Raw genomic sequence first — 16,112 nt, 5'->3', positions numbered from 1 at the left:
ATCTTGTATTTGCAGAATTTCTACACTCACAGTCTCAAAGCCCACGTTCCTTGCCAGCAACATGAAGGATGTACCGCAGGCTGCATTTCCCCAACAGCAGAGAGCTCGGGGGTTCCCGCAGGCTTTAAGGAAGCCTTGGAGGACCTATAGCTGCAGGATGGGACTGCCAGTTCCTGCATGGTGTGATGGAGCACTGAACCCTGCATCAAGTGGGAGGTGACTGTGAGTCATTCCTGCACTCCCCAACATCACAAAACGCAGGATTCCCTCCCACCCTCCGCCCTCCCATCCTAGGATGACACAGTTACAGGCTGGGAGGGATTGCAAGAGGTCATCTTGTCTTTCTGCTTGCTGAGGGAAGTAGGCTAATGACACTCCTGGCAGGTGCTTGTTCAACCTGAAAAACCTCCACCACATCCCCAGGCATTTTGTTACCCAGCATCTCCAACCAAGTCGAGTGTACTCCACTCCCAGCAGGAATGCCGCTACTTCTTACTCTATCATCTGCAAACCACATTATCTGTTTTCTTTTTCTCTTGGTGTTTGAACAAATTTTTCTACCCCTAAAGAAAACCCTGACCAATCTCATCTCATTTCATTTCACCTTCCCAAAGATTTTTTCCAGTGGCTATTGCTCTCCAACCAAATAGCCAGGGATTTTTTTTCCTGAAATATTTCACATTACTACTGCCTACCTGATTTCTATTTTTATCTTAGTGCAAGTGATTCATACAGCCTTGTCTTATTGCTGTTGAGAGCCCTTACGGGGAGTGTCAGAGCCTTCCTTAAGTTCCTATGGCAGAACATGATTGCATTTCTACAAGAACCAGATTTCAGAGACAAAACTTTCACTGCTTTCAAAGGAGCCAGTGCTTCCCAGGACACACAAACTGCAGCAGTCCCAAGGGACTACCAATTTCCACTGCTGTGGGCATTAAGAGTTAATGAAGACCAGTTTCTCCTCTCTTCAAGCATTCACAGACTCTTGGGATGAGGCTGAACCAATACAAAAACACAACCAGCTGCCTGGGAAAGGAGGATACACTTTCCCAGAAAGCGAAGCTTATATACAGTTTTAAATGCACAGCAGAAAAGCTCCGCAGACACAATTGACATTAAAAAGGATAACTGAGGAGTGTCTGAGAAAATATTATGTGGTCTTGATTACAAAACTCTAAAGAGAAGGGAAAAAAAGCCATAAATAGAAAAAGTCAAAAGGGACTCTTGCTTGGGGGAATTAATACAAGGTAAAATTAAAGACCTAGGGTCACACTGTCTTTATTCCTTAAGTCTTCACAGGAAATAAATTTATGATAATATTTTCCTGAAGACAATTCATTATTCTGGGCTTATTAAAAATCAATAGTCATCAGGCAGACTCCACTGTTATGCTGCCTTCTATATACTAATTAAATCCTTTAGCTGCATTCAGACAGAATAATTACACACTGAAGCATGCGTGAGTGCCTTGTTATAGCTTTCTCCTGTGCCTTACAGTTCCCAGGATGCTATAGTCTCATTTCTAGCCACATCTATCAGCCAGATGAACCTCCAGAGCACAGTATTATTTCCCCTGCAACAATTATAGCCTTATGTAGGATATCTTGACCAAAAGCAGACAGCTTTTTAAAAAGCACATTCTTATTAAAACAGAGCTTTTTTCTCCTTAGGATAAAAAGAAGAATCTGCATCCTAATAAAATATGAAATAACCTCATGTAAACTTCACCTTTCTGGGAACTTAAAGCTTGAATGTTTTGTTCTTATGCAGGTATTCCATGGGGAAGAACAGCTGATTGTAACACAGACATCTGATACTTTTAACATAAAATGCTCTGTGTACTAAATAAAACCCTTCACTTTCTCTGGTAGGAGTAAACAGTTTTCTTTCCTGGTCATCTCCCTGCCTGTATTCAACCACGTAACAGGACATTAAAAAGTATGGTGCAGTTTTTTATCTTCATGTCTCATATATTTAACAAATATTGGCTGGTCTACTTACAAGCTTCCACAGAGATGCATCATGACTGTATTATTTAAACAGAAAACTAATAGATTGAAGCAAATTTATACTCCACCATAACTCCAAATTGCAGTAGCCATAGAATGACAACAAACTGAAGATTATAAGAAAGAGCTAAGGTTTAATTTGCTCATCACATGTCTGGTAGCAAATTGCTAATATTACTCGTAGTCTCCATTTTCATAATGGCTACCAGATTGGGTTTTGCTTTATATATACTGCCTACAGTGTAATGGAATAAAGTAACAGCTATGAATTTTTCAGATGCCCACAACTTTCAATCATTTCATCCCCTTTTCCTTTTTAGTAACTTCCTTTCCTGTCTTTTTATCCTCAAACGTCCTAAATTGATATCTATATACAGTTCTAAGAAAATTATTCCACTACTTGTATTCTCCAAGTATTTTGTATTAATTTTAATATGATCATATTTAAAAGAGTGAGGCGAAGTGCTAGAAAAATTTGTCTGAAGTATTCAGAAAAATCTAGCGTTTATTATAGTTTTGACCTACAACTCTCTTGTATAAGCAAGACATGTCCCTGATTAATACCTAAATCTAGTTAACTCTCAGGGTGGATGTGTTCATTTCAAGTCACTGCTAAGCTTGTAAACATAGTGCTAACAGTGCTGGCTGATTCACTTCTCCCTTCTCTCTTCCAACACAACTTATGCTCCACCATCTCTGCTAGCTTGAGTTTCAAGGGCACGTCAACTTTAAAATTTCATTCTCAGAGAAATGAAGTATGTACTGGGGAAGCTATCAAGGGTTTTTCTCTTTCCAGGTAGGAACATAAATAAACCTAGCCTTAGGTGATGTGAAATCTAGATGCTGCAATATTCCAAGAAGATACGATCGCTTAAAGAAATGTTGAAAAGTAAGTTTTATTAAGTGTGTTGATCAGGGAAAAAAAACCTCACCAATGTATCTCCTGCAAGGAAGACATTTTCATTATCAAAACCAGGAACAAGTGTTTTGAGGATGCATCCAGAACTCCCTTGCAGTGTGTAGGTGACTATGGCTTTCTCAGAATCAGGGTTTCTCTTCTCTAGGTGTAATGACTGCTCTTATGTCCCCTAAGGGGAAAAGCCCAAAACAAGCATGTCTTAGAAGCAGTCAAAAAAACCCAGCAAGAGTACCAGAAGTAACACACTGTTTTATCCAGTAAGTTCTCCCCACAAGACACCTCAGCCTCAGAAAAGCATTTTTTCTTCACCCTCTTTTCTTGTCAACTGTTTTCAAACTTTCCATGTCTGGCCCTCCATAGCAATTAGGCCATTTAAGAGTTACCTAGAGGCGGAGTATAATACAATCTATTTGATTTCTCTCACAAGAAAGAAACACACAACAAGAAAAGAGGGAAGGGGAAAGTTACAGACAGAAACAATGGCAAAGACAGACAGGGCAGGAGAGTCTTTAGATCAGCACATGCAGCTTTTCTATCTGCAAGCTAGAGACCACCCAGCCACAAAATCTTATCATGCCTGCCTGTCACTCCTATATCAATCTCTCAACTCTTCTTTTTCTTATTTCCTTCTTTTTCTTTTTTTTTTTTTTTTTCCCCAGTCTAGACTGTGCTTAAAAAGGTGTTTGGACATTTCTAAAAGTCATTAAGTAAGAGAAAACGACCCTCAGGGCTCTTGCTATGAAAGACATATACTATTCCTTCTTTTGAGTCATCACTGTTTCGTTTATGTTCAAAGATATTGCAGACACACAATTTCCAGACCTCCCCAGCATATGTGGTCAAGTTAAAGTGATGTAAGTCTCCACTGTAGAACCACTCTCTCCTGTGCTTTGCCTGAAAACACACTCCAGTGTTGGTAACAGAAACTGTCCTATTGTTTGATCTGCTCTGAAATGTGCCATTATTTTATCATTGAGCAAATCTACTTCTTCAATATCAGTCTGCTCTATTTAAGCAGTTGAAGGGTCCTACTTTAACCATGAAAGGATGCAAACTCTGATAAGAGCAATTAATTGTAAAGATTTAAAATCAACAGTAAAAGGAAGAACTAGAAAAACCTGATGCCGAAGGAGTTCCTGCCTTTCAGCTTCACTTTACATTGAAAAGGCTCAAGGAACAGCAACCTTGGGCAAATACACTCATGAGACTCACTTGCACTTCTGAGTAAGAACTTCTCCAAACTAGCTTTAAAAATATACATGGCCACAACAATTCACAAGTGGTAATGTCTTAAATGTTTAAGAAAGAGCATGTTTTCCACCAAACTGTTGAATGTGTGCTACTTAACTTCTGCAAAAACAATAGTGTTTTCTGCCTATTTTCAGTAAGATGCTTTAACCCATGATAGATCAAATAGTCTTACAGAAGTGCACACAGATATTATTTAGTGTTCCCTTGCTGTTCGTACAAATAACATTAGTACAAGCCCCTGCCCCTTTTCAGGCTGGAGCCTCACACACACTTCAAACTTAAGCAGGTGAGAACAGAGAAACAAAATTCAACCCATGATCAGCCAAAGCCTTAAGATGCAGCAGACATGTCCAGTGGTGGGACCGTTTAGGACCATCACAGCACCAGATTTTGAGACCTCTCATGGTGCTGCACTGACATGCAGTTACACTGCACACTCCAGACAGAACATACTGGCTCAAATCTGGAACCAGTGGATAAACATGGCCCCTCCTTCACAGCAGTAAGAGAAGGTGATCATAATGCTGGTAGGCTTTAACTCTGTGAAGTTATGATGTTATTCTGCCTTCCCAGAGAACACTTACACATACTGCTGAATAAATTGTCTTCTAACCTTCTAGAATACAAAACTACAGGAAAATTCTTCTCAGAGAAGCGTATTTTGTCATGGAGAGAGGATCACTGTTGTGTACACAAAGCCATTCTGTGTCATGTGTGTCACAACAAGCAATTTTGCCATGACCTCACATTTAGACCCTGCAGAGGCTCTTCCCAGATCTGAACTGTCCTTGCACATGTGCCACTTCACAAAAGATCCTGCCATACAGACAACTTGCTAAGGGAGTAAAAATGTGCTGCATTAAAAGGCATGTGTAGTCTTCTCCAACTGGGCAAAAAGAAGTCAAAGTAAACATCCTTTATAGGCAATTGTACTGACTAGGCAAAATTGGTCCCTCCAGTAACACACCAAAGAGAGGAAAAGAAACTACAAGAGCTGAAGATTTTAAAATAAGAGGATGCAACTGAAGAATTGACTTCTTGCAAGCCATTCAACTCTCTTATCTGTAAAAGAGTGAAGGTAATTTTATTCCAGCAAAATTTCCCCTGGACTATTCACATATTTGCTTTCATGTTGGACTTTTCCACTACAATCTCAGTTTAAATTTATCCTTCATTGCCACTCTAAATATATTGATTCATGAGTTGTCCTTACTAAAATTCTCCCTGAGCTGGTTCCCATTCAGTGTTCTGGGCACTCCTTACACACAAAATAGTGGATGAAGAAAACAATGTGGTTCCTTCAATTGTGAGCTTATTCATCTTCAGCTACCAAACTGCAACAAGGTACCGGTCTGGTGCATTCTCTTTCTAAAGGTACAATACTTGTCACCCAGGAGATAGTTGAAAACCATCACCAGTGTCTCTGCAGTGGCAGACTGATGACTAGTTTACAATGGCAAGATATGCTCATACTTTGCTAGCATCACTTGCTTGAACAATGCCTTACATGCATTACACTGCAGGTCTGGGGCAGATGATGGTCAAATACATACAATGCAGTGTCAAAGTGTAATTTCAGAAAATAAAAAACATAATTCCAGAGAATCTAACCTCAATGAATACAACAAAAGTTTACAAATACAAAATCAAAAGAAAGCAGCTCTCTAAATCCACCTGCACACTCTGGTTATGCACATGAAACAAACTTATCAGAAACAGCTGTATTTCAGTGGCAAAGGAAATGTCACAAGTTGTAAATTACAGCCTTGGTGTTTACTCAGCTCCGAGAAACTGAGAAAAGCAACAGAGAGGTGACATTTTTTTCTGGATATGCAGACAGGGCAGGCAGGCCTGAGGATCCCATTTAGCAGCTAGATATTGGAGCAAATGCTTCAGAAGCTACCTGAGAAGGTTTCCCTAAGGACATGGAGTAGTTGCACTCCTCCATTGCCTTCCAGTCTTTATCCACCAAAGAGGATCCATCCAATATATGGCTCCCACCACCACAGTCACTACATCACCCTACAACTTTAAATCCATTGATTCTTATTTTAATATAGCCCTCAAGTTTAATATAAGCAACCTGTGATAAGCCTTATGTAGCTTATTTAGCAGCTCCTGCTGAAGGAGCTGCTGAAGGCAGCCTACATGGCAGATCATGCCCAGTCAGACCTCCTGGAGCTGGACAGCTGACATATGGAGGAAAGAAGAAGGTTATGAAAAAGGAATTGGAAAGACCTCTGTAGATTTACTGAAATCAAACTCAGAAACATGGATTCTACAAGAACTGCTTCATAAACCCTGTACCATTTGGACAGAGGCATGCATTACTCCAGTTTCACTTACTTAGGAAGCCTTGCATTAAGTATACTGTAATTTCATTTAGAGACTTGCACAGCACATGAGGAGGGGATCAGCTCTACAAATGGAGGGACTCTCAGCTAGCCTACTCCAAAAACAGATTTTATCTTAAACTAAAAAAAAGAACAAAGCAGAGCTCCATGTAAGAAAGCCAATTTTTTTTTAATCTGACAGATCTTTTGCTTACAGGCAAAGACTGTCATAGCCATTGGGTATTGTCCACCTACAGCAACAAGTGCAGACAGATCTGAATACCTCCATACTGTTTGCTGGAAAGACAAAATAAGCCAGCTCCAGCAACAAAAGTGCAGCACAGCCCATCAGAAAACAGGCCTGTGGAGCAGCTTTCTGGCTCAGATGCAATGCTACGCCAGTGCGACTTCCAAACCAGGGCTGGCATCATGCTTAACTGTCGGAGCAGATGCAATCACACACACCTCGGGAAACAGCACCCTGTAGGTTGATCCCATTATCTGTGACATTTAACTACTGGCTGAAGTTTTTTGAGATACAGGCAGCTGTGAGCCCACAGGCTAGAACAGGGGTCTGAGCAGAGCTCTGGGCTCTTTTTGCAGCCAAAGTCCTAAAACAACTGTCATCTTTGCTGTTTTTAAGTGCCAGCCAGTATGTGTGACACATTATACATATTAAGGCTACACAGTGGAGAATGAAAAGCTATCTTCTCTGTCACTTTTTCTTCCCTGTTTGTGATTAAATGTATTTATACACACACACCCATAGTCACACAAAACTATCAGCTCATCTCCTCTATATTTTACTATTCAGCTCTCAGAAATTCCCAACTTGCAAACCACAGCAGGGTGACAAGTAGTTTGACACATAAGACCAAGGTCACTTCAGCTGCGATGGATTTTTCTAATACAACATTTGAGGCCCATAGTAATTATTCAGGCTGCCAAAGCATTGCTAACAAGGAGAGAGCACAAGAACTGAGAGGGCTGCAGACCCATCATTTCAAATTGCTGAGTTAAGTGCTTTGCAGCAGGTTGTGCTTGACTCAGGGTTGTGGGGTTTTTTTTCATTTAAATAGACATTACTTAAACAAAGGCCTTACTTTAGTTGTGACCCAAAAGAGAGAAAACAAAGCTCAACCCCAATGGAATTCAGGTGAGTGAAGCCCTCAGTAAAGAATTGCAGTAGTGATGGTATCCTTTATTAGATGAAGTTGTAGAGCTCAAAAAGTAGAAATTATCCTTTTGGCATCTGCAACAGAAGATTGCAAATAAAGCTGAGAAGAATCAAAGTTTTATTAGATATGTAACAATTTGATCATCTTTGGAAATAAAGGTAGCTTTACCTTACTGGAGCAGAGGGAGGAAGGAAGGTGATAAGGTAGTTGTCTCAGTATCTCAAACTTACAAAAGATTAAAAGAAAAGACAGCATTTTCCAGAGGTTGCAGTACTGCTGAACAGCAACACCTTACTTCAGCAAGTTTTTTTCTCTGTACTCATTGCCACCTGTATCTCATCTTAATTTGTACTACTCACTGCTTAAAGCAGGACTGTTCTGGGCCTTGAGCAATACAGAGCACAACTCCCATCCTTTATCAGTTGTTGGGCCCAGCCCCTTGTGTGCTTTTACTTAACACAATAAGCAAGAGGACAGACTACTTTCTTGGGCAGTGTAAGAACTATGCTGGGTTAAGATATCAACTTTCTCCACCAGAAAAGTCATTAGCCTAGACATTAGGTTGTTTCAGGGAGAGTGACCTTCTAACAAACAGAAGTAGACCTGTTTGCTGGCTGTGTGACTTGGCTGGATGTTGGTGCAATGCAATGGTGGTTGCCTACAGCTCTTCCTCTCCTTCCCTCAGCTCTCCCCCTCAGTCCCTACTCTTTGATTCTAGTCATAGTGGGGTGGTAGTAGGAAGCTGGCTCCTAAGGCAAACAGGGATAAGTTATTAATGCTGCATATGTACAATATTGGATCCTTAAGAATGGTGAAATACAACTAAAAGAAGCACGGAGCAGCTGGTGAGTCTCTTTCTACCCAGTGTAACACCAGCTGAGATTTCACTACTGCTCCAGCAAAGCGAGATTAACAAGGAAAGGAGATGGTGCTATTTTACAGGCAGCATAAGCCTCTTAAGGATGGTCCTGTCAGAGAGGCTGTCTCTAACCTCAACCCTTTCCATTTTGCTGGCTGAGTTGACCAAGGGCTCGAGATGAGTGTTCAGCTTCATCACGAGGCTGGTCCAGTCAAACTCACAGTCCAAAAGCTCTCCTGCAAGGAAAAGGTGTGTGCCCCTTCTGTGCTCAGTCGTGAGTCACCCTAATACTATCAGAAGAATTTACTTTGAAACATAGGCGCACCACAGGAGTTTTTTTTTCCAATATTTTGAAGTTCACACATACACTCAGAATTCTCACTATCTACAGCTAAGACACAGTAGACACACTTCCATTCCAGTGACCATTTTCGTCCTTACAATACTCCTGTGGAAAGCTAGAGAGACAAAGCATTAAAAATTTTTAGAGAGAGAAAAGTTATTCAGCAAAGGAGTAAGCCTGGACATGCAGGCAATATTACAGTCTGGTGCAGGCAGGTAAAGGTGGCCACCAGTGTTTAAAAACAGAAAGGGAAATGGGGAAAATCTCTTGCCCCACCAAAATATGCTTGTTACATTCAGCATAGGGGCCTCTGGTGGTCTAGTGGTTAAGGTGCAGGACTCTCACCGCTGCAATCCGGGTTCGATTCCCAGCCCCCTGGGCAGATGGAGCTCGTCAGCCCTGTGTGGCAATCCATCTAAGAGAAGGTCACTCTAAAACAAACCTACGTCCTGGGGACCTCACTGCCACTGTCCAAGTTTGCTTGGCCCCGGCAGATGAACCTCAGGATTAAAGGGTGGGCTCAGTTCAGCGCACGCTGTGTCTCACCTAAAAAATCCACTGCGCAGGCTCGAAGGGTTAATGACCTTTCCCAAATCTTCGCTCGCGAAGACTGGCCATTATTATTATTACATTCAGCATAGGACATTGCACTGCTTCACCCCAGGCCATGTTGCAGAGCTAGTACCCACAAAAACCTCCCAGGGACAGCAGTATCCACTGCTCTCATGCTACATGCCCTCATACCACAGAGTTGAAGCATGCTCTCAAATATCTGGATTTGTTCACACTTATCTTCCTCACATAGCCATAGTCCTGTGGGGACAAACATATCACTGACAAAATGACCTTGTGTTTATCAATCCAAAGTAAGTCCATGCAGGAAAAAACAGCACTGTGCAAAAATATCCAGGCAAGCTTTGGCAGAGGTCAGTTTTTAAAAGAGGCCTAAATCAGCTCAAAAGCATTGTTCTAACATCTCTGGCTGGATTCAACCACCTAAATCGCCTTTGAAAACTGAGTTCTTCTCTCTACGTATCACCATATCACACTAGGATGATCTAACCTCCATTACAAGAGAGAGGGGTCACCCACAAACGGGGCTCAAGGGGATGGAGAGAGCACAGGCAGTCGATAATTCTGGGAAGTGAGGGTCCCTGTGAGAGAACAGACATAATCACACGTGTGCACACACACTGCCAAGATCAGCTGCCTGCATATTTTCCCCAAGGTTCTTCAGGTAGAGATGCCTGCAGCAGCCCTCAGAGATGCAGAGGACTAGCTGCTCACATGCGGTTATCAGACAAATCTTCATTTTTTTGGTAAATAGACATGAATTTGAATCCTATGTGAAAACAGTAACCTGGATTGTTCCCACCCTCATTCCAAGCAGAGGGGCTCAGAAGGCCACAGAGGGCAGTCCCAGGCAGTTCCACAGCCTCTGCCCATGCAGCAGGCAAGAGGCCACTCCTCCCCTCACCCTGGTATATCAACACTGAGAAGGAAGAATGTTTCATATAAGAAGGTGTAAGTTCATGTGTGATGGAAAGTACCTCTGAACTGCATTCAGCTTGCAGTCTAATGCCTGTCTGGAGTGAAAGAAATACAGATGACAGCTACTCAGCAAGATGGACTGATAGTTGCCCAAGGTCATGCAGCACATTTCACTTCCTACAGATCTGCTTTTAAAAAAAATTAGTTTATTGATTTGCATTTCATTGGTGATATTCTTGAGTGTTTTTTCTTTTCATTGTTGTTTTTCAAGGCTACAGTTCAAAACCAAAGAGGGCAATCAGGCATGAATGAACTCAGCATGAGAAACAAAAAAACCACAAAACAAGCATCTTGACCCACATGAAGTGATGACTAAGAGTGTTCTATTGTTTTCTGTCCTTGCTGATCACAGCTGCAATGATCAGCACTATACAGCCAAGAAGGTCCGGCTTTGTTAAACTACAAAGCACATTGCAAAGAACTGGTGAAGTACATGCTTTAAAAAAACGAACAACAAAAAAACAACAACAACAAACAAAAGCTACCAAAAAAATAAGAGGAACTATGTTCTCTTTCACAATTTATCTAGAAGAAAAGACATCTAACTTCTGCATATAGGAAATTTCTAGGATTCTGCTTAGAGGTTTCATTTTGCACATTTTCCGGGTTTCTCACGAAAATGGATGTTTTCCTTTATCAATATTTCCCAGACCACTCTATATTTTTACTGGGCATCAAAACTTCAGTTTGCACAAATTTGCTTCTGTAGTTCCACAAGGGTCACTAAAAGAATTATGAAACCTGGAAATAAGGAATATTCAATATCAACTTTTTCTAAAAGATAGCCATGACTAGTGTAAAAATATCCAGAATTATTCTAACTGCAATCATCAGTGCAAGCAAGCAGACAGTGCTGTCCCATATTCTCAGTTATTACAAGTGGTCATTCATTTCTTTAACAAAACTGAGTCAAATGGGAACGAACTGTCATCCACGCTAGTTACAAAGTCTAATACAGAGCAGAATCTATCTGTCAGCCTAGAAAGTTTCTGATTCAGGCATCCTTTGCATCAGTCAGAGAGAGTAAAGATGAGGACAGATGCCAACATCTGCCCAAGTGATTCAGAAATCTGTTGAGTTGAAGTGATGTACAGCTACAGCTGTAGACAATTTTATCTATTGCCATAAGGCAGACAAGGATGCTGTGCAGGGAAACGGTAGTACATTTTATGGACTCTTGTACTTATTCTAAGCTGTCATCTGAATTGTGCTACTTCTTACTATGAGATAAATAACCAAGTGCACCTTACTATGAGAAAGCCTGATTTTAAGGACAACACAACTATGGTTTGAACAATAAACAAGCTGAGCTCCTATGAGAGAACAGATTGTCTCTAAATTTGACAGGAGCCTTCTATGTTTGATTGATTTAGCCTCCAAAAGAGACAGGAAATTCTTGAAAGGCATTATTTGGGTTTATTTATCCAAAGATTGCTTCAGGGAAATTGTATGAGTCACGTATTGCAACAAGTAGCAAAGCTTCAGCAGTTGTAAGTAAAAATGCACTGCTGCTAGGAGATAACCTTTAAGATATCATGCCAAGATATTGAATCTGTTAATTAACTGGGATGCTGGATTCTAAGGAATACAGCTAATAATTATTCTATCCAAGTGGCAAGAGGATTTCATGAGAGTTGGTATAGTATGACCAAAACAGTCAGCAAATTCAAGTATAATGCTCTCTGACTTGTCTGTTCTGCTAAGGACACTTAATTCCACTAATACTTTTAAGCAGTTTGTGAAAACAGCAGAACTGAATCTTTAAAATATATAGGACAGAACAATAATTAGGAAATTAAGAGTTAACCTGACACAAAATATTAGTTGCGTACACTGTACCAAGATGCACTACTGATATAGTTAATAACTCTGCCAGAGCTCAAAGATCGCAAAAGCTTTCTTTTCAAGCAAAGCTGTAACAAATACCTGGAATAGGTACCTGCACTTAGTGCTGAAGGCCACAGTGTGTTGAAAATTAAGTCCTCTGCCTAGCAGAAGGGATCTGCATGTGAAGACAACATGGCTTCTGGGCACCCCATGAGATGGGTAACACAGAGGTCAGTCAATATCACCTGTGAAGATGCATTTTCCTAATGGTACTGCTGAGGAAGTAACCGCACTGAAAGAAGCAGGGGGGTTGGGGGAGTGCTTTACACACACCACCAAGCACAAAGGAGAGCGTTCTGTGCCAGACACTAATAGATTTTGCTGGATTTGTAACTAGTGTAAAGGTAATCAATATTAAAACCAATACAAAGGCTTTCATCTAGCCACCGATGTTATACCCATCCAGGCCTTTGCAGAACAGAGAAGATCAACCACATACTTTCTGGTCTCTCAGGTTGAGAGACTTCTTGTGGAGGAAAGCTGCACTCCACATTTTCTTCCTCCTCACACTTACCCTCTTCCCTATGCATGTATCAGATTTAATGCATTTCCTCTATATTATCTCCAGTCCAGACAGCCATAAAATATGGTTTTCCTCTCCAAATTCATATTTTAGTATTGGACCAGGGCTTGAGAGCTGCCCAGTACTTTCCAAAATCAGCTCAGAGGAAAAATGTCTCTGTCAACAAGGGTAGAAGCAGAAGTGTCGAAGGAAGAAAAATATATTTAAAAAAAAAAGCCCCAAACCACTGTCAAAACTGTCCTGAGGTGCACTGGAAAGGGTCATCATTTACATGTCCTCAAGGGATCTGCTTTGCAGCTGGCAAAACTCATTATTTGTTGTGAAACAATGTGCAGTCTGCCTCCAGCCCAGGAACCATAAAAACTTACTCCAGTAAGGTCATCTAGGAAGATAACCTCAAAGGAAATTAAAAAAAAAAATCAACAGCTTGCAGGAGAGATTACAAAGAAAAGTGGATTGGATGAATATAGTACTTTCTTGTACCATTTCAAGAACCATTGCTATAAAGTGTCTTGGAGTGCCCTGAGGAGAAAGTGACATCAGAAGTTCCTCAAAAAATCTGAGGATTTCTAGTTCCAGAAGTAAGAAAAATAAGTGGTAAATTTACTCCACATGTTTCTTTGAAACCATCTGTAGGAGGCATGTCCAGGGGATGCGAGTGAGGCATCCCGGGAGAAGAAGTCCAGGACATGCGCGGGAGTCTGTATTCCCATTGGTTACTTGGTCACGTGTCCCCAGGGGGATAAAAGGGCACTACCTTTTGAAATAAATCCCCTTTTGGCTACACTCCAGCTAGAAGTCAGACTACTCTATTTATTATATTAATAAACTGACAACCATCTTTTTTTTTCCCCCCTCTGGATAAGTTGTGCAAAGCCTCTCCTCTCATCCTTGAGAATTTCCTCTGGTTCTCATCAACCCATCTATTTTACACCAGAAGACAGAGCTGTGTAGTCTTCTGGTAGAGTTCAGCTCTTCTTCCTGTCCAAGAAAAAGAGTCTACTAGAACAAGTCTAATAGATTTTGGAGCATTATAAAATTGCTGCTTGGAGCAGCAAACGGTGCCACTGGAGCCGTTGTGTTGGCGGCCCCAGACACCGACTGTTGCCGACTGTGGAGACAGGGGCGCAGCACGCAGGCAGCTGCCATGAAGGTGGGGGAGGCATGTTAGTTTTGTCAGGTTATGCGGCAGCCCGACCCTTGGACCGTTGCAGGGCGACCACGCAGCAGAAGGGGCACAGCCACCTTGCTCCTGCCATGGGGCAGAGGTGGGGGTGCCTCTCCAGCCCACGGCAGTTGCGCAATCAACATGCGGAAAGCGAATAACAACAAAAGCGCTGCCATGTTGCCCCTGCCGTGGCTGAAGTGAAGCCTTCGCTTCTGCCACCACCCCCATGTTCAGGCCTTTCTCTGGGGAGGGGGGAGGATGACTATGACAAGCAAATAGACGGCGAGTCTATAGAGGACACAGAAGGGGAAACAGCTACAGAGTCAGGCGGGGGTCCATCCATAGGTTTATGGGACAAATGCCAGGAGGAAGCATCTCGCGTGGGTGACTGGAAAGCAGTAAATGCATGCCCTGTTATACATCGACCCCGGCAAGCCTCTCGGTACCAAGCTTTACCATATGATGCGATTAAGGATTTAAGGCAGATAATTAAGGAGAGTGGTGTCTCCTCACCCCACATGTTTTCCTACCTAGAAACCCTAAGTAGCACACATGTGTTTACACCCCATGACTGGAAGGCACTACTAAAAATGGTACTAACCACTACACAATTTAGTGTCTGGCTCATGGACTTTAGAGAAAGCTGTCAGGCTTATATTAATGACCAAACTAACTCACAAACGGGAATGACCTATGCTCAATTAGTGGGAGAAGATGTTGGGGTCTCCGAAGAAGAAAAAAGACAGTATGAGGCATGGAGACAGGTCTACAACCCAGATTGAGACACACACATACCAGATATGACAAATACATGGACTAGACAATTGTTTTATTACCCCAGTTTATCCCCAGTTTTCTTAATGCGTTTATTGTACGGGTTTATCGTTGTTTGTACCCCAGTTATTGTTTCTTAAAAAATCCTCCATATTGTCTTCCCCATTCCCTCACAGTTTTCCCGCCAAAACCCCTGTTTTCCCGCTCCTCTGCCTGCCATTAGTCAGTGTTTGGTGCAGTGCAGAAGTGGCTACCATTGGCCCATTTCCTAGCCACACCCAAAACTCCTCCCCTCCTTTCCCAGTTATCCAATTACCTTCCTCCCTGGGTTGCCAATCTCATGCTCCTCCCTAGCCCAAACTCCACCCCTTAAACCTACCCTATATAAGTTGTTACTCCCCTAATAAAGATTGGCATTGCTTCACCGGACCTCTCTGTGCCAAGAACCCTTTTTGCAGTGCTCAACCCCATTCCTTACCCCCGGGTTGTGGCAAGTGGCGCCCAACGTGGGGCACAGTAGAGGTCCTCTGTATCAGAGGAACTCCTGTGCTGCCAATTGGGCTCAAGTATCTCCAGGAGGGGAGATCGCTCCGCCAACCCTCCTCTGCAAAGCTGACGGCTGTGGACTTCGACGAGTCGCACGGGTCGCGCGCCTGGAAAGGTGAGCTGCAGGGGACACTCCTAATACCTTCACCCAACACCCACCCCGTAACGCAACTAAATTAAAGAAAAAGGAGGAATAACATCGGAGAGCAGTCACACAGCCACAGTAACACCATGGGCTTGACTCTCTCTACCTCTGAAAAATTTATCTATCGCCGCCTCAAAGATTTTATAATTGAGCACGGTCACCCATTGGACAAAAAATCCGCCAAAGCCCTCGCCAAATGGCTAGAACAACGCAAACTTAAAGTCACAGAGGACACGACATTCGAGCAGTGGGAAGCTATAGGCTTCCAGCTCTGGCGAGCGAGCGATAAGGGTGACCGGCTCGGAAAAGAGGCGATACTAGCCTGGAGGCTTGTTCTGATGGTGCTACAGCACCAAATGATGAACAAGAAAATCAGCACTACCAACCAAGACGCTGAGACCTCCAAGAAAACTACAGAAATCACAGAACATGCTGGCACGAACACCCATTCCACGGACAAGGACACTACCAAGGACACAGACATAGACACCCAAGATGGCAGGAGGGAAGAGACAGAGTCGGAGTTAGAAAATGGCGGGAGGGCGCGAAGATCAAAGCGTCGATCGCAAAATGGCGTCGAGGAGGCGGGCCCCCGGGATCGCGAAGGCAGGAAGAAGGGAGGATCC

The sequence above is a fragment of the Lepidothrix coronata genome, unplaced genomic scaffold (genome assembly GCF_001604755.1).
Source record: "Lepidothrix coronata isolate B3197 unplaced genomic scaffold, Lepidothrix_coronata-1.0 Scaffold31, whole genome shotgun sequence".
Classification (NCBI taxonomy): domain Eukaryota; kingdom Metazoa; phylum Chordata; class Aves; order Passeriformes; family Pipridae; genus Lepidothrix; species Lepidothrix coronata.
This window is presented reverse-complemented; position numbering follows the sequence as displayed.